Here is a 19,814-nt window from a genome sequence, read left to right as displayed (position 1 = left end):
TAGACTTAGTTTACAAACATTCTGCAAACATTCTGCTTTGGACTGATCTTCGGTTTTGGACTGATCTTGTTGATCGTGTACATACCCGCTACTGAACGGACTAAATAATGAAAACGCTGCTGGCAGAGAGGTGGAGCCGGCCACCTTCACCCTGGTCAGAGCGGACCGCGATCCTGGTAAGAGAGCGACTGTACCCCGACATTGAACTGCTTTCTGTGTCATTGAACCTTACTATTGTTGATAAAACAAGTTTACTGGAGAACGGAGAAAAAGTAGAGACTTTTGGACAAGGTGGATAATTGTATAATATAAGGCAGTTTATTCAGAGGTAAAGATATCTGCAATCGCGTTCACGGACCCGTTCGTCAAACTCTTAGGGAGCTATAAATCAAGCCCCATTACTTACCATATCAGATAAGAGAAATTGCTGCAGCTACATATATTTTACATCCTGGCCCTACATAGTTCACTATTTGCATCACTTACCAAAATATTACATGTGGTCATATATGCTTGGAAAGTGGAGATGCCATAGAACGTCAAAAAAGTAAACATTGCTGGAGACACATTGCGTTTGCTAGCGAAGAGATTTGTTGTGGCAAATGAACTTGGGCTGGGAATTGCCAGGAACCTCACGATAAGATATATGCATCAGCATTGCGAGTCTCATGATTCTATACGTATTGCGATTCGATACTGTGATTTTATTGCGCACCATATGTCTGTTGCAGAGGGATCAGAAAGCCATGAGAACGAGTTTTGATCAGTCATGGAAATAAAAGTGCTGAAAACAAATTGGCTCCCAATGTGAAAAGATTGAGAACAAGCTATGAAGGAACAATAATGGTGTTTTGGTGCAGGTACAGCCAACTAGCGCTAAAATATTGCGATATTGTCAATACAGTATATCGTAAAGTATCACTATGTAACTCGATTTCTTTCACCCCAATCCCTCAAATTAACGGTAAATAACTGAATTGTTTGCCCCACATTTAGCTAAGATGATTTGCTAGCCAGCTAAAATGTTTTATTTAGTTAGCAGTCGCATCTACAATAGTTTACTGTCAATAACATGTCTCCAAAAATGACGTGGTGTCTCCAATTGTGTTGACATTTTACAATTGCAATGCGCATCCATGAGTATCCACTTTCTGTAGCTCAGCTGGTAGAGCATGGTGCTTGTAACGCCAAGGTAGTGGGTTCGATCCCCGGGACCACCCATACACAAAAATGTATGCACGCATGACTGTAAGTCGCTTTGGATAAAAGCGTCTGCTAAATGGCATATTATTATTATTATTATCTGAAGAGAGCCCCGAAACATTGTGTGCAGACATTTTATGCAATAAATGAAGTAGGTTCAATCTAGTAGTTCTGATCTTCTGATTGGTCCTGATGAGTTGGGCGAGGTCCCCTCAGGCTACTGTCACTGTTGCATTGGCTCTGAGTCGGGTTCTCTGTCTTCAAATGTTCAGCCTAAGAGAGGGATTTTTGTGTGTGTGTGTGTGTGTGTGTGTGTGTTTAACAGTGATGATGTGTGTGTGTGTGTGTGTGTTTAACAGTGATGATGTGTGTGTGTGTGTGTGTGTGTGTGTGTGTGTTTGTGTGTGTGTGTGTCCTCAGAGCAAGAACTCGTGAGTTGGAAGAACTGAGAGGCCTATGGCGTGGGTGTTGTCCTTGGCCACCTGCTGACAAGGCTGACAAGATAGGACCCTTTTGTCCATTGTTATTGGATAGGAACATAACTTATAACCAGCTCCTGACCTAAATAGATCTTAGCACAACATTTTACTCAACATATCATATTCCATATTCACTATAACAAATATATTTACTACGACATTAGCAAGAACCGCCACATCCTCAGCCGGCTAATCCAGTGTGTGAAGTTTTGCGGAGTGTTTGAGTTAGCTTTGCGAGGCAAAGATGAAACTGAGGGCTCCACCAACCCTGGTAAGCCAACACTTTTGAGATCAGTCAATAAATGCTTCTGGTATTGACTTATATGCTGCCCCTGTCTTCATGTTGTTGCTGGACATATCTTTTTTTAAATGTGTGTAGGTCACCTAAATCATCAGAAAAATTGCCCCTCCTGAGAATTTTTTCAGGAGCCGCCACTGCGTACATACCAATACGTACGCTACGGTCACAAGACGCAGGCCTCCTAATTGTCCCTAGAATTTCTAAGCAAACAGCGGGAGGCAGGGCTTTCTCCTATAGATCTCCATTTTTATGGAACAGTTTGCCTACCCATGTGAGAGACGCAGACTCGGTCTCAACCTTTAAGTCTTTACTGAAGACTTATCTCTTCAGTAGGTCATATGATTGAGTGTAGTCTGGCCCAGGAGTGTGAAGGTGAACGGAAAGGCTCTGGAGCAACGAACAGCCCTTGCTGTCTCTGCCAGGCCGGTTCCCCTCTCTCCACTGGGGTTCTCTGCCTCTAACCCTGTTACAGGGGCTGAGTCACTGGCTTGCTGGTGCTCTTTCATGCCGTCCCTAGGAGGGGTGCGTCACTTGAGTGGGTTGAGTTACTGACGTGATCTTCCTGTCTGGGTTGGCGCCCCCCTTGGTTTGTGCTGTGGTGGAGACCTCTGTGGGCTATACTCGGCCTTGTCTCAGGATTGTAAGTTGGTGGTTGAGGATATCCCTCTGGTGGTGCGGGGGCTGTGCTTTGGCAGAGTGGGTGGGGTTATATCCTTCCTGTTTGGCCCTGTCCGGGGTTTCTTCGGATGGGGCCACAGTGTCTCCGGACCGCTCCTGTCTCAGCCTCCAGTATTTATGCTGCAGTAGTTTATGTGTCGGGGGCTGGGGTTAGTTGGTTATACCTGGAGTACTTCTCCTGTCTTATCCAGTGTCCTGTGTGAATTTAAGTATGCTCTCTCTAATTCTCTCGTTCTCTCTTTCTCTCTGAGAACCTGAGCCCTAGGACCATACGTCAGGACTACCGGGCATGCTGACACCTTGCTGTCCCCAGTCCGCCTGGCCTTGCTGCTATTCCAGTTTCAACTGTTCTGCCTGCGGTTACGAAACCCCTACCTGTCCCAGACCTGCTGTTTTCAACTCTTAATGATCGGCTATGAAAAGCCAACTGAGAGACCTGAGCCCTAGGACCATACGTCGGGACTACTGGCCGTGGTGACTCCTTGCTGTCCCCAGTCCGCCTGGCCTTGCTGCTATTCCAGTTTCAACTGTTCTGCCTGCGGTTATGGAACCCCTACCTGTCCCAGACCTGCTGTTTTCAACTCTTAATGATCGGCTATGAAAAGCCAACTGAGATTTATTCCTGATTATTATTTGACCATGCTTGTCACTTATGAACATTTTTGAACATCTTGGCATGGTTCTGTTATAATCTCCACCCGGCACAGCCAGAAGAGGACTGGCCACCCCTCATAGCCTGGTTCCTCTCTAGGTTTCTTCCTAGGTTTTGGCCTTTCTAGGGAGTTTTTCCTAGCCACCGTGCTTCTACACCTGCATTACTAGCTGTTTGGGGTTTTAGGCTGGGTTTCTGTAAAGCACTTCGAGATATTAGCTGATGTAAGAAGGGCTATATAAAATAAAATTGATTGATTGATTGATTGATTGATTGTTCCAAATGGCACACTATTGCCTTCATTGTGCACTACTTTGACCAGAGCCATATGGGCCCTGGTCAAAAGTAGTCCACTATATAGGGAATATGGTGCCATTTTGGAGAGACACATAGTCACACGGCTCCACTTGACAATGTCGGAGATGGTTAGGTCAGGTGCACTACCAGGAAGTCAAACAAGGACTTGGGAAATTCACAAATACAACAGTATCTGTCCATTCCTGTAGGAGAGACGCTATCTCCACATGGATCAGCGTGGGGGAATTTGTCCCCACGTTTATCAGTCTGGCTCCATTTCTCTTTTGTCTTTTCTCAGGGACGGAAAAGGACCATAAATCGTCCCGGGCATTGCTGACGCATCGTCTAATTTTTGTCCTTAAGGCCCCCACATCAGCCCATTTTTTACTAGAAGCACCCATTATTAGCCAAATAATGATCATTCTGCACAAAAAAAAATGAATTTAGACAGACACACTGAGCTAAATATGGACTAGCCCATTTGGCATTTGCCTGGACTGCCCTATGGTCAGTCCGTTTCTGCTGTACACCATATACCCAGGTGGCCGGTGGCACATTAATTCATAGTAGGCTGAAAGGGAGAAATGGAGTGGTATCAAACACATCAAACACATTGTTTCCATGTGAATGATAACGTTCCATTCACTCCATTCCAGCCATTATTATGAGCCGTTCTCCCCTCAGCAGCCTCCTGTGACCAAATACCTTCCTCACTTATACAGCTTTAAAGTTCTCCACTGCAGCTATTTAGTACTTTGGGTAATTAGAATCATTGGGGTATTGAGACTTTCTTGTCATCACGAGTGCAGAGCCTGGTGTCTGTGGAAGGAGAGAGAAAGGAAACACAAGCAGCAGAATTGATCAGGGGAAAAGTCCAACCTCTCAATAAATTCACAATCATCATGTATTTCACATAAGGTAAAACACATGAGAGATGTTGATCCAAAGAGTCTGTTCTTGGATCAGCTCTCCTTACCCTTAATCAGTAAAACAAACAACAGCCAACAAAGTGTGGAATATACGTGTTTTTCTCACAGTAAAGACACCTCAAAGAGTATATCAGCTAACAGTAATCATGTATTCATATATTTTATTTGAGTTTTTTATTTTTCAGTGCAAGACAGAACAAAACATACCACCTGGTGGCAGACAAGCCACACAACATCCATAAACAACAAATTCATACACTTAAGAGAATGAACTAATAATAGACTAATAATAGTGCTACAGTTAGTTAGGGTCCTTTACCACACCAGCTAGGTTGTGATCGGGAGCTTGGAAAACTAAATAAAAGGGGTGCATCGTTCCGGACCTATACAGGTCGTCAGAGATACACCCAGAAAAACAAAATATAAAAATAATAATTCACCCACTCACACCTAAGTGGCCCTGTTTGAATATCTGATTTTGTGATGGCATATGCCGAATATTACCTATTTCCATAGAATACATTTCCTTGCCAACAAAAGCCATTTTTACAGTGTTTCCAGTTGTTCATGCCTCACGCTGTACTTTGAGTAAAAATTATTGTGCGTCTTTGAGAATTCTTGAATTGAACATAGTGCTTAATTCCATACCATGTGTACCATGTGGAGTCACAACGGTCAACACAGATTTTGTTCACTTGACCCGTGGTGGCCATTTCCTGGTTGTCTTGCTGCGCATTGGCTCTTGGTCAAATGGGATAGTTATGACCACTCTAAGAATACAGACCCTTGCACAGTATACTCTTTCAATGTTGCAATGTCAAACTCACAATGTTGTATTATTGTGAAGATAGCAATGTGTTTTAAAATCTCTATACAGTATATTTAAGGGATTTCAGATTTTATTGAACAGATAATGAGAGAATATGACAGCAATGAAATATAGAAAGAAGTTGTGTCAAAGAGGAATTGGCCAGGTTCGAACCTATGCCACTGTAGATGTGAGTGCCGAAGGCTGCACCATCACCGTTTGTGATCCCTTATAATGAAAGCTAACAACTAATACAATTCTAAATCAGCACTTCTACTCTGAGATGCTTTATGTTTACGGGCCCTGGTCTGACCTTTATAAACTGTGTTCTGGACATGTCCTTTGATTATGAGTCAAGGTCATTTGTCAATGGAAATGGAAAACAGCACACATGGTTGAATCAACGTTGTTTCCATGTAATTTCAATCAAAACAATCTATTGAACTTAGTAAGAAATCAACTAAATCTATTCAACTTGTTAGAAAACGCATTCATTTGCCCAAGTCAATCATAAGACATGAACAAAATACATCAGTGATTCGTATTTCCATGAACTTTCTGAAACGGCACAGGAATGCCCCTGTCTGTGTGCATGTGTGCGGTGCGCGCGTATGTCTACACTTTGTGTAGCCGTTAGCGATGATGCTAATGATAACCTTCTTCTGGTAGGGAAGGAATGGCTTTCCCCAAAACCTTCGCAAGTAAATGTTAACTACAAAGTAGCCTATGCCTGCCTGGCAGAATTATACCGTGATCATTTGCATCACTCCAGTGGCCATTTGTTCTACAGCAACACCGCTTAACCAAACAAAGGTCTCTTCCTGGTGCACGCTTGCATTTAAGGGTAACTACACCCCAAAATCTAAATGTCTTACATTTTTCCCCAGACCTCACAAATGGTCACCTGATAGGGTTTAAACATTGTTGTGGACATAGAACATCCAATTGTGCTGTTTTGCTATTAAAAAGGTGTACTTTTGAGAGCGAAAACCTGCCAAAACAGGGACAAACGGTCAACGGGGAAATCTAAACGGAGAAAAGGGAACTTGGGAATTAACGGAATCAGGCAAAACATTGAAGGGATTTTATAGTGCCCTAATGGACTACAGACATTGACTGTCTCCTAGACTAAAAACAAAGGCTGCATGTACTGCCTATATTTTGAGGGAAACGCACTGTCCATTATTTGATTTGATCAGGGCAGGGCAGGGCAGCACACAAACTGCATTTAGTCCAATAACAATCCATGATATTGTAGCGACCCGCACAGACAGCTGTGTGTTATGTGTTAGGCTAGTAGATGGTTGTGTTGTACCTACCAGTACCCAGTGTTCGCGGGGTCCGACATGTCAATCAACCTGCTATCTGCCAATCACGGGAATGCCTGGAATGTTCTGATGCCGGGCATCCTGGCGGTTGGCGGAGTGGCGTGGAGGGGGGTTGGGCAGGGGGATGGAGCATTGGAAGTTAAGACCAGGTTTAGCCTTTGTTCTCTCTTTTTACGTCTGGGCTTCACAAGAGAAGGTCACGATTGGCTTGTGGGTTATCTTTCATTTATTTGGCGTGGGCTATGGCCAAACAGTAGCCTGTGTAAAGTTGGTTTAATAAACCGTCCATTCGTAAACTCAATCCTCTGTCTGGACAGTTGTTCTTTTATGATCTAGTCAGGTCATTACATTGGTGTCAGAAGTAAAAACGTTGATAAAAGTTAGCCAGCTAGCTAGCTGACTTCTGTGGCTAGCTACCGTAGGTGAGAACGGGGGTTGAAGATGCTTTGAGGGAATCCGAAAGTGAAGGTGGAGGTAGGGGACGATTATGGCCAAGGAGGTGCGTGTGCATGGACGTCGGGGGTTCTGGCTGAGGAGATCGCCAGGGCATCGGAGCCCAGAGGCCGCTTGAGGGAGGACGTTAGAGTGATGGCGGCTGAAGCGGGCATGAGTGCTTCGTCGACTGTGTTTCGGGCGGACCGAAGGGGTGACGTCGACGCGGCGGGACGAGGAATCTGGGGCTCAGGATGTAAACAAACATGGCGGCGCCCAGTTCCCGGCTGCGTCCGTATCCGTTAAGACCCCGAATTATTCCGGTAAGGCGGATTGGGAAGCTTTTCATGCTCAGTTTGAACTGTTAGCTCATTTTAGGGGTGGTCGGATGAAGATAGGGCACTGCAGTTGGCTTTATGCCTCACGGATGAAGCTCTGGCCTGTTTGATATTGATTAGCCCCGAGGACAGACGTGATTATGGTGCTTTAGTGGGAGCACTGAGGAGGCGCTATGGACAGTGTGTACAGCCCGGGCTACTGCGCTCCGAACTGAGTAATAGACGCAGGCAGCCTGGAGAGCCTCTACGGGTGCTAGCTAATGACATTGAGAGCCTCTCTCGGCGGGCATATGCTCACATGCCCCCCTCCGTGCAGAGCGAGCTAGCACGGGACCAGTTCATACAGGCGCTCTCTCCTACGGAGCTGCGCATACAGACCCAGCTGGCTCATCCTGAGTCATTGCAGGTAGCCTTGGAGATGGCTTTGGAGAGGGAGCTGGTGTGGGCTGGGGCTTCAGCTGGGGCTTTGGTGGGGGTGCAGGGAGACAGACCCTCTGTGCGAGCTGGGGGGCAGAGCAGCCCGGAGCCGGAAAAGCCTGCATGGGTGGCTGAAATGACAGAACTCATTCGTGCTGTGTCGCTACAGGCGGCACGAAACACACGCCCTGGTCCCAGGGCCTGCTGGGGTTGTGGCCAGCCAGGCCATCTGCGCCGAGATTGCCCCATGTCCCCCAGAGCTCAGGGAAACGGCTCGGGGTCCGCATAGACCGGGTAGTGCGGACCCCTGGCTTTCTATCCCAACCACCATCTTCTTCAGGAGGAGCCCACCGGCACAGACGGGGAAGCAAGGCTCCACTTCCCCCAGAAGCAGACGAGGGCAAGCGGATGGAGCCTGTTGTTGTGGTGGGCCGGACCTGTGTTGGGGACTTTTGTCATGTCCCTGTCACTGTGGAGGGGGTGCCCTGCTCCGCCCTGGTGGACACTGGGTCCACAGTAACCCTGGTGAGGCCAGATATTGTGCCAGGTTGGACTCAGTGTGAGCCTACAACTGTGCAGCTCCGCACAGTCACAGGTGAGCTGGCACCCACGAAAGGGAAGGGACTAATGACTCTGACAGTAGGGGGCAGGACTGTGCGTCATCCTGTGTGGGTGGCGGCTGTGCAGGACCTTTGTATCCTGGGGTTGGACTTTCTTAGGAGCACAGGCTGCCAGTTAGACCTAAATAGGGGCACACTGAGCTTCCAGGGAGGGCCGGAGGTCACCATGGCCCCTAATGTCACATTCACTCAACCCAACAAACCCTTTACTCCAACAGTTAAAGCAGCAGAGACTCATGGCTGCCCCCCTCCCCCCACATCTGGGTGTGACTTTTCCCCAGCCCCCCTGTCACCTACGGCGTTGCGTTACATTCCCCCAGCTACCTCCACGACACAGTCCTCTGTGAGCCCGGGCCGCGCCCCCCAGCCCAGCTACCCCAGATGGGAGGGGAGAGGACACTGTCTGCAGTGAGGGAGATATGGGGGAGGAACTGTGTTGGTCTTGACCCCGAGCAGCAGGAACGGTTGAGGCAGTTGCTGTTTGAATTCAGAGACAGCTTTGCGCTGAGTGAGGAAGAGGTGGGTCAGACTCATCTGGTGCAGCATGAGATCGGCACAGGTGATGCTCGACCTATCAAGATGCGTCCCCCGCCGTATCCTGCTGGCACGCCAGGAGGCGGCAGACAAGGCTGTGTTGGAGATGCAGCGGGCAGACTTCGTTGAGCCCTCAGACAGCCCCTGGGCGGCGCCAGTCGTCATGGTTCCGAAGAAGGGGGCAAGCTGAGGTTCTGTGCGGACTACAGGCGGCTGAATGAGGTAACCAGGAAGGACTCATACCCCATACCACGTATCGATGAGTCGCTGGACCTGGTTAGGGGGTCCTCCTGGTTCTCCTCACTAGACCTCCGCAGTGGCTACTGGCAGGTGCCCCTCTCCCCAGAGGCCAGAGCCAAAACTGCGTTCTCCACTAACAGAGGACACTGGCAGTTCAAGGTCCTGTGCTTTGGCCTGTGCAACGCTCCAGCTACTTTTGAGCGTTTGATGGACAGGGTGCTGGATGGCATCCCCCGACAGCAGTGTCTGGTATACCTCGATGACATCCTGGCCCATGGCAGCTCCTTCCAGTCAGCCCTGGGGGCGCTACGGTGTGTGCTGGAGAGGGTGGCTGCCGCAGGTCTGAAGCTCCACCCCGAGAAGTGCCACTTCATGAGGAGAGAGGTGTCCTTCTTGGGCCACCGAGTGGGGAAGGAAGGGATCAGCACCATGGAGGACAAGGTAGCGGCTGTCAGAGACTGGCCCACCCCCACCGACCAGCGTCAGCTGAAGAGCTTCCTGGGCCTGGCCTCGTACTACAGGAGGTTTGTACGGGGCTTCTCAAGCGTTGCTGCTCCACTGAACCGCCTGCTGCCGAAGGACAAGGCTTTCACTTGGACAGTGGAGTGTGAGGAGGCGTTCAACACCCTCAAACGTGCACTGATCGAGGCCCCCGTGCTCGCCCCCTGACCTCACATTGCCCTTTATCCTGGACACAGACGCGAGCAATGTGGGCATGGGTGGGGTGCTGGCCCAGGTGGGGCCAGAGGGGGAGAGAGCGGTGGCGTACTTCAGCAAAACATTTGACTAACATGAGCGCCGCTACTGTGTCACCCGGCGGGAGCTCTTGGCTGTTGTGGCTTCCGTCAAACACTTCAAGTACTACCTGGGTGGTCTGCCCTTTACTGTAAGGACTGACCACTCTGCTCTCCAGTGGCTCATGTCTTTCAGAGAGCCAGAGGGGCAGGTGGCACGCTGGTTGGAGGAGCTTCAGCCGTATGACTTCACGGTGGTGCACAGGGCAGGGGCACGCCACTCCAACGCCGACGCCATGTCCCGTCGGCCCTGTACTGCAGACGGCTGCCGCCACTGTGAACGGAGAGAGGGACGGGAGAGAGAGCTGTGTGCAGAGGAGGGGGTCTGTGCCACAGTGTGTCGGGCGGCGGGCCTGTCTGCTGTGAGCTGCAGACTGTCGACGTGGCTGAATGGGGGCAGCAGCAGGGACGGGACACAGACCTACAGCCAGTGCTACAGTGGGTAGAGGCGCAGGTGAGGCCACCATGGGAAGAGGTGACAGCGCTCTCACTCGCGACCAAAGGGTTGTGGTCAAAGTTTGAGCGACTGCGGCTGGCTGATGGCGTGTTACAGCGGGCATGGAAGGAGTCAGCTACGGGGAGGAGAGGTGGCAGGTGGTGGTCCCAAAAGCATTGCGGGAGGCTGTGCTCCAGAGTACTCATGGGGGGGTGGGGACTGGACACTTTGGGGTCACAAAAACACTGCGCCGCCTCCGTCAGGGCTTTTACTGGGGGCAGCACAAGAGGGATGTGGAAGACTTTTGCCGCCGCTGTGACAACTGCACAGCGAGAAAGGGCCCCCCAGGCCTCTCTCATGCTCAGCTCCAACAGTTCCCAGTGGGGGCTCCCATGGAGAGGGTGGGAGTGGATGTAGTTGGGCCGTTCCCCACCACAGACAGTGGAAACTAAGGCTGAACGATTTTGGAAAATAATCTAATTGCGATTTTTTGCCCCCAATATTGCGATTGCGATTTAATATGCGATTTAATTTATTTATCCTTTTTCCCCTACAAAACATAATGAATGATTTAAATATGACCAACACAATAGTATATACATTTAGTGTGAAATGTTCTTTCCCATAGGCTGGGTCTATTTGTTAGAATTAAATTCAAACATGTATGACTTGAAATAAATGACATTTTTATTGAACTGCTCATTACAGAAACATCTGTGGCTTTGCCACTGTGCATTTAAATAATTTAAACAAAGGCATGAACTTTGTAAACACTGTGTGCAAAAGGTACAGTCTTAAGAAAAAAATAATTTTAAATTGTATGTATCTTACTGCTCCCAAGTCAGTAACATTTCACACAACTGAAACAAGGAATTTGCTTTGAAAATATTTTGTAAAATCAAAGTAAATAAAGTTATAAATAAAAAATGAGAAATGCACTTTTAATTTAGACAAACTATTTTTTTATAAACGATTTGAATATTATAATATAAAATAGATGAGCCTCACTTATCTCAAGTACACAACAATAACACACCACACAGACTAAAGTTCACTACGAGTATGGCACTGCCAGCCATACTTATCCAACAGTTCTGATCAATAAAATGGACTGTAAGACTCTGGTACGGCTCAGCTGTGCGGCTTGACCACATATCAGTAGTGCTAGCAAAAAACTCCACCGTTTTAAGTTCCGCGGCGACTTTCTCTTTGCACTTTTTGTACAGCTCCGGTATGGCAGTCTGACTGAAGTATGTGCGGGAGGGTATACTGTAACGTTTATCAAGCGTATGTATTAATGCCATGAACCCAGGCTTGGTCACCGTGCTGAGAGGCATCATATCTTTGGCTATGAACTCGGTTATTGTCCGAGTGATTTCTCCGTGCCGTTTTGAATTACGTTCATACGGAGTGACACTTTCGAACATTTCTGTCAGTGATCCCTGTCTTGAGGTATTTGGCTTGTCTCGCGCACTGATGCTCGGCATTTTGGTCATACAACTGTCATGCATTGATTTGTGGTATTTTTTTAAGTGCTGAAACAGGTTTGTAGTGTTACCCCGTGAAGTAGCAATCGGAGCACGGCATGCTCTGCACAACACCTGACGCTGCTCAGCATCTTCTTTTTTAAAACCAAAATAGTTCCACACCACCGACGTGCTGTTCCTCTTCGATATTAAAGTATCAGCTGTGTCAGTTTCTGACTGTTCCGTCGAGCAAGAGGCCATTGCGCTGGACAGCATGAAAAGTCGCGTCACGTGACCACCTCAAATCGCGCACGTTGCGATTAGAAAATCGCGTTCAGTCAAATCGCGATATTATCGTGAATGCAATTAATCGTTCAGCCCTAGTGGAAACCGCTGGGTGCTCATGGCCATGGACTATTTCACAAAATGGCCCGAGGCCTATGCTCTGCCTGACCAGGAGGCAGAGACCATCGTCTACGCCCTGACAGCGGGGATGTTCAGCAGGTTTGGAGCTGCAGAGTCCATCCACAGCGACCAAGGCAGAAACTTTGAGTCCCGTGTGTTCGCCACCATGTGTGAGAGGCTGGGTATGCACAAGACCCGCACTACTCCTCTCCATCCTCAAAGTGATGGCCTTGTGGAGCGCTTCAACAAAATGCTTGGACAGCAGCTGGCCATCGTCTCTTCCAAACACCAGCGTGACTGGGACAAGCTGCACCCGGTAAACAACCTCTCCTACCCTCTCCAGGACACTGCAGGGTCCCACCCAGTGACTGTCCAACTTGGGGCATCTGCCTTTTTTTCTTAGCAGGCTGTAGACCAAGACCAGCTCCCCAGCCACAAAGTGCCTTCCCCTGGTATTCCCAGGCGGTCTCCCATCCAAGTACTAACCAGGCCCGACCCTGCTTAGCTTCCGAGATCAGACGAGATCAGGCGTATTCAGGCTGGTATGGCCGTAAGCGAGGGAACAACTCTTGGTACACTATATAAAGTCAATGTGTCACTCACTCTGAAAGGGACACAGAAACGTATCCACTTTGTGACACAAACTGAAGAAGCTCAACCCCTGCTTACATTTCCAATATATATATATATATTTGAGTCTTGTTGGGGGGAGGAAGAGGGCATATCCTATGTTGATTTATGACAAGTTCATTGACTAGGGCCCTATAAAATAGGCGTTGCGGACCGAATCACGGAATCCAGACATTAAACCGAAATTCAACAATATTCAAACATTTATTGAACTTAGTAAGAAATCAACTAAATCTATTCAACTTGTTAGAAAACGCATTCATTTGCCCAAGTCAATCATAAGACATGAACAAAATGCATCAGCGATTCGTATTTCCATGAACTTTCTGAAACGGCACAGGAATGCCCCTGTCTGTGTGCATGTGTGCGGTGCGCGCGTATGTCTACACTTTGTGTAGCCGTTAGCGATGATGCTAATGATAACCTTCTTCTGGTAGGGAAGGAATGGCTTTCCCCAAAACCTTCGCAAGTAAATGTTAACTACAAAGTAGCCTATGCCTGCCTGGCAGAATTATACCGTGATCATTTGCATCACTCCAGTTGCCATTTGTTCTACAGCAACACCGCTTAACCAAACAAAGGTCTCTTCCTGGTGCATGCTTGCATTTAAGGGTAACTACACCCCAACATCTAAATGTCTTACATTTTTCCCAGACCTCACAAATGGTCACCTGATAGGGTTTAAACATTGTTGTGGACATAGAACATCCAATTGTGCTGTTTTGCTATTAAAAAGGTGTACTTTTGAGAGCGAAAACCTGCCAAAACAGGGACAAACGGTCAACGGGGAAATCTAAACGGAGAAAAGGGAACTTGGGAATTAACGGAATCAGGCAAAACATTGAAGGGATTGTATAGTGCCCTAATGGACTACAGACATTGACTGTCTCCTAGACTAAAAACAAAGGCTGCATGTACTGCCTATATTTTGAGGGAAACGCACTGTCCATTATTTGATTTGATCTGATCAGGGCAGGGCAGCACACAAACTGCATTTAGTCCAATAACAATCCATGATATTATTAGGGTGATAAATAAAAAGCAGTTGCTCCATGACACAAGAGCACGCTCTACTGGGACAAAAAGCTTACAGCACCTGGTATTCCCAGGCGGTCTCCCATCCAAGTACTAACCAGGCCCGACCCTGCTTAGCTTCCGAGATCGGACGAGATCGGGCGTATTTTTTTTTTTTTTTTTTTAAAGAATTAACCCATCATAGCTTATATATTTTTACATATCATAGCTTCATATTTCACATCACATCTTCACATCTCATAGCTTCACAGCTTATTTTTACATATCATAGCTTCATATTTCACATCTCATAGCTTCACAGCTTATTTTTACATATCATAGCTTCATATTTCACATCACATCTTCACATCTCATAGCTTCACAGCTTATTTTTTCCATATCATAGCTTCATATTTCACATCTTCACATCTCAGCCTATAACGCAGATTATCAGTCCACGTCATAGCTTCTTACATGCTTTTACAGCAACTGGTATTCCAAGGTGGTCCCCCATCCAAGTACTAACCAGCCCTAAACCTGCTTAGCTTCCGAGATCTGACGAGATCGGGCGTATTCAGGCTGGTATGGCCGTAAGCGAGGGAACAACTCTTGGTACACTATATAAAGTCAATGTGTCACTCACTCTGAAAGGGACACAGAAACGTATCCACTTTGTGACACAAACTGAAGAAGCTCAACCCCTGCTTACATTTCCAATATATATATATATATATTTTGAGTCTTGTTGGGGGGGAGAGGGCATATCCTATGTTGATTTATGACAAGTTCATTGACTAGGGCCCTATAAAATAGGCGTTGCGGACCGAATCACGGAATCCAGACATTAAACCGAAATTCAACAATATTCAAACATTTATTGAACTTAGTAAGAAATCAACTAAATCTATTCAACTTGTTAGAAAACGCATTCATTTGCCCAAGTCAATCATAAGACATGAACAAAATGCATCAGTGATTCGTATTTCCATGAACTTTCTGAAACGGCACAGGAATGCCCCTGTCTGTGTGCATGTGTGCGGTGCGCGCGTATGTCTACACTTTGTGTAGCCGTTAGCGATGATGCTAATGATAACCTTCTTCTGGTAGGGAAGGAATGGCTTTCCCCAAAACCTTCGCAAGTAAATGTTAACTACAAAGTAGCCTATGCCTGCATGGCAGAATTATACCGTGATCATTTGCATCACTCCAGTTGCCATTTGTTCTACAGCAACACCGCTTAACCAAACAAAGGTCTCTTCCTGGTGCATGCTTGCATTTAAGGGTAACTACACCCCAACATCTAAATGTCTTACATTTTTCCCAGACCTCACAAATGGTCACCTGATAGGGTTTAAACATTGTTGTGGACATAGAACATCCAATTGTGCTGTTTTGCTATTAAAAAGGTGTACTTTTGAGAGCGAAAACCTGCCAAAACAGGGACAAACGGTCAACGGGGAAATCTAAACGGAGAAAAGGGAACTTGGGAATTAACGGAATCAGGCAAAACATTGAAGGGATTGTATAGTGCCCTAATGGACTACAGACATTGACTGTCTCCTAGACTAAAAACAAAGGCTGCATGTACTGCCTATATTTTGAGGGAAACGCACTGTCCATTATTTGATTTGATCTGATCAGGGCAGGGCAGCACACAAACTGCATTTAGTCCAATAACAATCCATGATATTATTAGGGTGATAAATAAAAAGCAGTTGCTCCATGACACAAGAGCACGCTCTACTGGGACAAAAAGCTTACAGCACCTGGTATTCCCAGGCGGTCTCCCATCCAAGTACTAACCAGGCCCGACCCTGCTTAGCTTCCGAGATCGGACGAGATCGGGCGTATTCAGGCTGGTATGGCCGTAAGCGAGGGAACAACTCTTGGTACACTATATAAAGTCAATGTGTCACTCACTCTGAAAGGGACACAGAAACGTATCCACTTTGTGACACAAACTGAAGAAGCTCAACCCCTGCTTACATTTCCAATATATATATATATATATTTGAGTCTTGTTGGGGGGGGGAAGAGGGCATATCCTATGTTGATTTATGACAAGTTCATTGACTAGGGCCCTATAAAATAGGCGTTGCGGACCGAATCACGGAATCCAGACATTAAACCGAAATTCAACAATATTCAAACATTTATTGAACTTAGTAAGAAATCAACTAAATCTATTCAACTTGTTAGAAAACGCATTCATTTGCCCAAGTCAATCATAAGACATGAACAAAATGCATCAGTGATTCGTATTTCCATGAACTTTCTGAAACGGCACAGGAATGCCCCTGTCTGTGTGCATGTGTGCGGTGCGCGCGTATGTCTACACTTTGTGTAGCCGTTAGCGATGATGCTAATGATAACCTTCTTCTGGTAGGGAAGGAATGGCTTTCCCCAAAACCTTCGCAAGTAAATGTTAACTACAAAGTAGCCTATGCCTGCCTGGCAGAATTATACCGTGATCATTTGCATCACTCCAGTTGCCATTTGTTCTACAGCAACACCGCTTAACCAAACAAAGGTCTCTTCCTGGTGCATGCTTGCATTTAAGGGTAACTACACCCCAACATCTAAATGTCTTACATTTTTCCCAGACCTCACAAATGGTCACCTGATAGGGTTTAAACATTGTTGTGGACATAGAACATCCAATTGTGCTGTTTTGCTATTAAAAAGGTGTACTTTTGAGAGCGAAAACCTGCCAAAACAGGGACAAACGGTCAACGGGGAAATCTAAACGGAGAAAAGGGAACTTGGGAATTAACGGAATCAGGCAAAACATTGAAGGGATTGTATAGTGCCCTAATGGACTACAGACATTGACTGTCTCCTAGACTAAAAACAAAGGCTGCATGTACTGCCTATATTTTGAGGGAAACGCACTGTCCATTATTTGATTTGATTTGATCAGGGCAGGGCAGCACACAAACTGCATTTAGTCCAATAACAATCCATGATATTATTAGGGTGATAAATAAAAAGCAGTTGCTCCATGACACAAGAGCACGCTCTACTGGGACAAAAAGCTTACAGCACCTGGTATTCCCAGGCGGTCTCCCATCCAAGTACTAACCAGGCCCGACCCTGCTTAGCTTCCGAGATCGGACGAGATCGGGCGTATTCAGGCTGGTATGGCCGTAAGCGAGGGAACAACTCTTGGTACACTATATAAAGTCAATGTGTCACTCACTCTGAAAGGGACACAGAAACGTATCCACTTTGTGACACAAACTGAAGAAGCTCAACCCCTGCTTACATTTCCAATATATATATATATATATTTGAGTCTTGTTGGGGGGGGAAGAGGGCATATCCTATGTTGATTTATGACAAGTTCATTGACTAGGGCCCTATAAAATAGGCGTTGCGGACCGAATCACGGAATCCAGACATTAAACCGAAATTCAACAATATTCAAACATTTATTGAACTTAGTAAGAAATCAACTAAATCTATTCAACTTGTTAGAAAACGCATTCATTTGCCCAAGTCAATCATAAGACATGAACAAAATGCATCAGTGATTCGTATTTCCATGAACTTTCTGAAACGGCACAGGAATGCCCCTGTCTGTGTGCATGTGTGCGGTGCGCGCGTATGTCTACACTTTGTGTAGCCGTTAGCGATGATGCTAATGATAACCTTCTTCTGGTAGGGAAGGAATGGCTTTCCCCAAAACCTTCGCAAGTAAATGTTAACTACAAAGTAGCCTATGCCTGCATGGCAGAATTATACCGTGATCATTTGCATCACTCCAGTTGCCATTTGTTCTACAGCAACACCGCTTAACCAAACAAAGGTCTCTTCCTGGTGCATGCTTGCATTTAAGGGTAACTACACCCCAACATCTAAATGTCTTACATTTTTCCCAGACCTCACAAATGGTCACCTGATAGGGTTTAAACATTGTTGTGGACATAGAACATCCAATTGTGCTGTTTTGCTATTAAAAAGGTGTACTTTTGAGAGCGAAAACCTGCCAAAACAGGGACAAACGGTCAACGGGGAAATCTAAACGGAGAAAAGGGAACTTGGGAATTAACGGAATCAGGCAAAACATTGAAGGGATTGTATAGTGCCCTAATGGACTACAGACATTGACTGTCTCCTAGACTAAAAACAAAGGCTGCATGTACTGCCTATATTTTGAGGGAAACGCACTGTCCATTATTTGATTTGATTTGATCAGGGCAGGGCAGCACACAAACTGCATTTAGTCCAATAACAATCCATGATATTATTAGGGTGATAAATAAAAAGCAGTTGCTCCATGACACAAGAGCACGCTCTACTGGGACAAAAAGCTTACAGCACCTGGTATTCCCAGGCGGTCTCCCATCCAAGTACTAACCAGGCCCGACCCTGCTTAGCTTCCGAGATCGGACGAGATCGGGCGTATTCAGGCTGGTATGGCCGTAAGCGAGGGAACAACTCTTGGTACACTATATAAAGTCAATGTGTCACTCACTCTGAAAGGGACACAGAAACGTATCCACTTTGTGACACAAACTGAAGAAGCTCAACCCCTGCTTACATTTCCAATATATATATATATATATATTTGAGTCTTGTTGGGGGGGGAAGAGGGCATATCCTATGTTGATTTATGACAAGTTCATTGACTAGGGCCCTATAAAATAGGCGTTGCGGACCGAATCACGGAATCCAGACATTAAACCGAAATTCAACAATATTCAAACATTTATTGAACTTAGTAAGAAATCAACTAAATCTATTCAACTTGTTAGAAAACGCATTCATTTGCCCAAGTCAATCATAAGACATGAACAAAATGCATCAGTGATTCGTATTTCCATGAACTTTCTGAAACGGCACAGGAATGCCCCTGTCTGTGTGCATGTGTGCGGTGCGCGCGTATGTCTACACTTTGTGTAGCCGTTAGCGATGATGCTAATGATAACCTTCTTCTGGTAGGGAAGGAATGGCTTTCCCCAAAACCTTCGCAAGTAAATGTTAACTACAAAGTAGCCTATGCCTGCATGGCAGAATTATACCGTGATCATTTGCATCACTCCAGTTGCCATTTGTTCTACAGCAACACCGCTTAACCAAACAAAGGTCTCTTCCTGGTGCATGCTTGCATTTAAGGGTAACTACACCCCAACATCTAAATGTCTTACATTTTTCCCAGACCTCACAAATGGTCACCTGATAGGGTTTAAACATTGTTGTGGACATAGAACATCCAATTGTGCTGTTTTGCTATTAAAAAGGTGTACTTTTGAGAGCGAAAACCTGCCAAAACAGGGACAAACGGTCAACGGGGAAATCTAAACGGAGAAAAGGGAACTTGGGAATTAACGGAATCAGGCAAAACATTGAAGGGATTGTATAGTGCCCTAATGGACTACAGACATTGACTGTCTCCTAGACTAAAAACAAAGGCTGCATGTACTGCCTATATTTTGAGGGAAACGCACTGTCCATTATTTGATTTGATTTGATCAGGGCAGGGCAGCACACAAACTGCATTTAGTCCAATAACAATCCATGATATTATTAGGGTGATAAATAAAAAGCAGTTGCTCCATGACACAAGAGCACGCTCTACTGGGACAAAAAGCTTACAGCACCTGGTATTCCCAGGCGGTCTCCCATCCAAGTACTAACCAGGCCCGACCCTGCTTAGCTTCCGAGATCGGACGAGATCGGGCGTATTCAGGCTGGTATGGCCGTAAGCGAGGGAACAACTCTTGGTACACTATATAAAGTCAATGTGTCACTCACTCTGAAAGGGACACAGAAACGTATCCACTTTGTGACACAAACTGAAGAAGCTCAAC

The 19,814-nt window shown here is 46.3% G+C and overlaps 4 non-coding genes and 2 pseudogenes across 4 annotated transcripts; all 6 read right to left on the bottom strand.

The window, feature by feature from the left end:
• Positions 1 to 12,797: 12,797 nt before the first annotated feature.
• Positions 12,798 to 12,913, bottom strand: LOC121563017 (annotated as a pseudogene).
• Positions 12,914 to 14,478: 1,565 nt separating this feature from the next.
• LOC121563014 lies at positions 14,479 to 14,597 on the bottom strand (annotated as a pseudogene).
• A 1,158-nt stretch (positions 14,598 to 15,755) lies between these two features.
• On the bottom strand, positions 15,756 to 15,874 carry LOC121563026. Its single transcript, XR_005999732.1, has one exon. It is a non-coding gene; the product is annotated as a 5S ribosomal RNA (ribosomal RNA).
• Positions 15,875 to 17,034: 1,160 nt separating this feature from the next.
• On the bottom strand, positions 17,035 to 17,153 carry LOC121563008. Its single transcript, XR_005999721.2, has one exon. It is a non-coding gene; the product is annotated as a 5S ribosomal RNA (ribosomal RNA).
• Positions 17,154 to 18,312: 1,159 nt separating this feature from the next.
• On the bottom strand, positions 18,313 to 18,431 carry LOC121563005. The gene has a single exon (XR_005999718.2). It is a non-coding gene; the product is annotated as a 5S ribosomal RNA (ribosomal RNA).
• A 1,161-nt stretch (positions 18,432 to 19,592) lies between these two features.
• Positions 19,593 to 19,711, bottom strand: LOC121563018. The gene has a single exon (XR_006660369.1). It is a non-coding gene; the product is annotated as a 5S ribosomal RNA (ribosomal RNA).
• Positions 19,712 to 19,814: the final 103 nt, after the last annotated feature.

Source organism: Coregonus clupeaformis, unplaced genomic scaffold (assembly GCF_020615455.1).
Source record: "Coregonus clupeaformis isolate EN_2021a unplaced genomic scaffold, ASM2061545v1 scaf2643, whole genome shotgun sequence".
NCBI lineage: Eukaryota > Metazoa > Chordata > Actinopteri > Salmoniformes > Salmonidae > Coregonus > Coregonus clupeaformis.
Note: the sequence above shows the minus strand (reverse complement) of the source record. Positions and strands in the feature narration are given on the sequence as shown.